The sequence below is a fragment of the Phalaenopsis equestris genome, unplaced genomic scaffold (assembly GCF_001263595.1).
Source record: "Phalaenopsis equestris unplaced genomic scaffold, ASM126359v1 Scaffold233659, whole genome shotgun sequence".
Lineage (NCBI taxonomy): Eukaryota > Viridiplantae > Streptophyta > Magnoliopsida > Asparagales > Orchidaceae > Phalaenopsis > Phalaenopsis equestris.
This window is the reverse complement of record NW_018251600.1, coordinates 7,289-9,797: the sequence shown is the minus strand read 5'-3', so window position 1 is coordinate 9,797 and position 2,509 is coordinate 7,289.

Genomic DNA, 2,509 nt, shown 5'->3' with positions numbered 1-2,509 from the left:
AGGATGAAACGCAGGGGGAGGTTACCCTCGGCCGAGATGGGAAGAGTCGAATGGGAGCAAGAGACGAGAATCTAAATCCCTTCCATCGGAAGAACTTCAATGTAACAAAAGATCAACTACAACGCTTTGGAATCTAGTATTAGAGGAGGCCGGGAGAAGAGCCAATATATGGAGGATACAGACTTTAGAATAAAGGTGGATCTACCAGAGTTCGACAGAGGTATGGATCACGACGACTTCATTGAAGGGTTACAATCAACTGAGAGGATATTTAAGTATAGACAGGAGCCAAAAGATAAGAGAGCGAAGCTTGGAGCTATCAAACTGAAAAAAAGTGTCTCCTTGTGGTGGGACAACTTACGTGGTCAGAGGAAAAGATAATGCAGTGATAAGATTTCTAGGAGGGAAAACATGAAAAAAGCAATGCAGAGAAAATACTTCTCACCCCACTACTGCTAGGACATGTTTCTAAGTTCTCCACCTGCAGCAGAGAGACCTGCCAGTGGAGTAGTTCGCGACAAAGTTTCACCAATTACAAATGAAGTTCGGTTTGGTCAAGTCAGAGGAACACATAGCTCATTATCTGGGGGACCCATAACCTGCTATTAGCAATGCGGTACAGTTGGAACCTTATTGGTCGCTTTAAGATATACAAACTTTAGCATTGAAAGTGGAAAGGCAGCAAAAAAAATGCAGCTAACCGCCACCAATCAGACCATTATCCACAGTTAGAGACACCAGCAAGAGCACACCTTAGTGAGTTGAGAAAACTAGTTTGGATAAGGATAAAGCCACCGCTAGTGAAAAAAATCCTAAGAAAAGTAGCATGTTTACTACAATCTCAGCTAGACAATGCTTCAAATGCCACAAATTTGAGCACATCGCCTCCAACTAACCAACGAGTCAAGTTGTTTTTTACTGAGCAGGGCACTATGGAGGTTAGTGACGAGGATACAACTAAGAAACAGAAGGTGCATCATCTTCCACCTAATAAGGGTGAGATGCTTGTGACTCGGTGGATCCTATGGACTGAGGATACGAGGGATTCACAGTGGTTTCATCACAATATATTTTACACATTCACAATAAGACCATTTTCTGTGACGACAGTGAATGACAGGACCGAGACACCAATTCTAGACACAATAGACACGACAGACAACATTTCAGGATATCACGATCAATATCTTACCACCAGCGCCACCACCGTCTGTGACGGTTCAGGTCAATCCCACTTCAAATTGGGTTGAGCCAGCCATGGATTTGTTTGGGAGCATCCGACAATATAGGAAAGACACGTAGACTCAGTTCAGTTCAGTAGTGGATCCTCAAAAAAGCGGATCAATATGGATATATACTCGAAGCGGAGAAAAACCCTCAGGTGCTTTGGGAGACAATACATCCAACAGTAGGATCTAGTTGTTGCTAAGTCCCCAGACGAAGAACCACAAGCCTTGACGCATGAAATCGAAGCTACCCAACCCATGGAGACTGACACGGGGCTTGGGTCAAGTCAGAGGAACACATAGCTCATTATCTGGGGGACCCATAACCTGCTATTAGCAATGCGGTACAGTTGGAACCTTATTGGTCGCTTTAAGATATACAAACTTTAGCATTGAAAGTGGAAAGGCAGCAAAAAAAATGCAGCTAACCGCCACCAATCAGACCATTATCCACAGTTAGAGACACCAGCAAGAGCACACCTTAGTGAGTTGAGAAAACTAGTTTGGATAAGGATAAAGCCACCGCTAGTGAAAAAAATCCTAAGAAAAGTAGCATGTTTACTACAATCTCAGCTAGACAATGCTTCAAATGCCACAAATTTGAGCACATCGCCTCCAACTAACCAACGAGTCAAGTTGTTTTTTACTGAGCAGGGCACTATGGAGGTTAGTGACGAGGATACAACTAAGAAACAGAAGGTGCATCATCTTCCACCTAATAAGGGTGAGATGCTTGTGACTCGGTGGATCCTATGGACTGAGGATACGAGGGATTCACAGTGGTTTCATCACAATATATTTTACACATTCACAATAAGACCATTTTCTGTGACGACAGTGAATGACAGGACCGAGACACCAATTCTAGACACAATAGACACGACAGACAACATTTCAGGATATCACGATCAATATCTTACCACCAGCGCCACCACCGTCTGTGACGGTTCAGGTCAATCCCACTTCAAATTGGGTTGAGCCAACCATGGATTTGTTTGGGAGCATCTGACAATATAGGCAAGACACATATACTCAGTTCAGTTCAGTAGTGGATCCTCAAAAAAGCGGATCAATATGGATATATACTCGAAGCGGAGAAAAACCCTTAGGTGCTTTGGGAGACAATACATCCAACAGTAGGATCCAGTTGTTGCTAAGTCCCCAGACAAAGAACCACAAGCCTTGACGCATGAAATCAAAGCTACCCAACCCGTGGAGACTAACACAGGGCTTGGGGGCCTAGTTGAACTAGCCAATTGGTTCATCAAAGAGTGTCCTGGTTC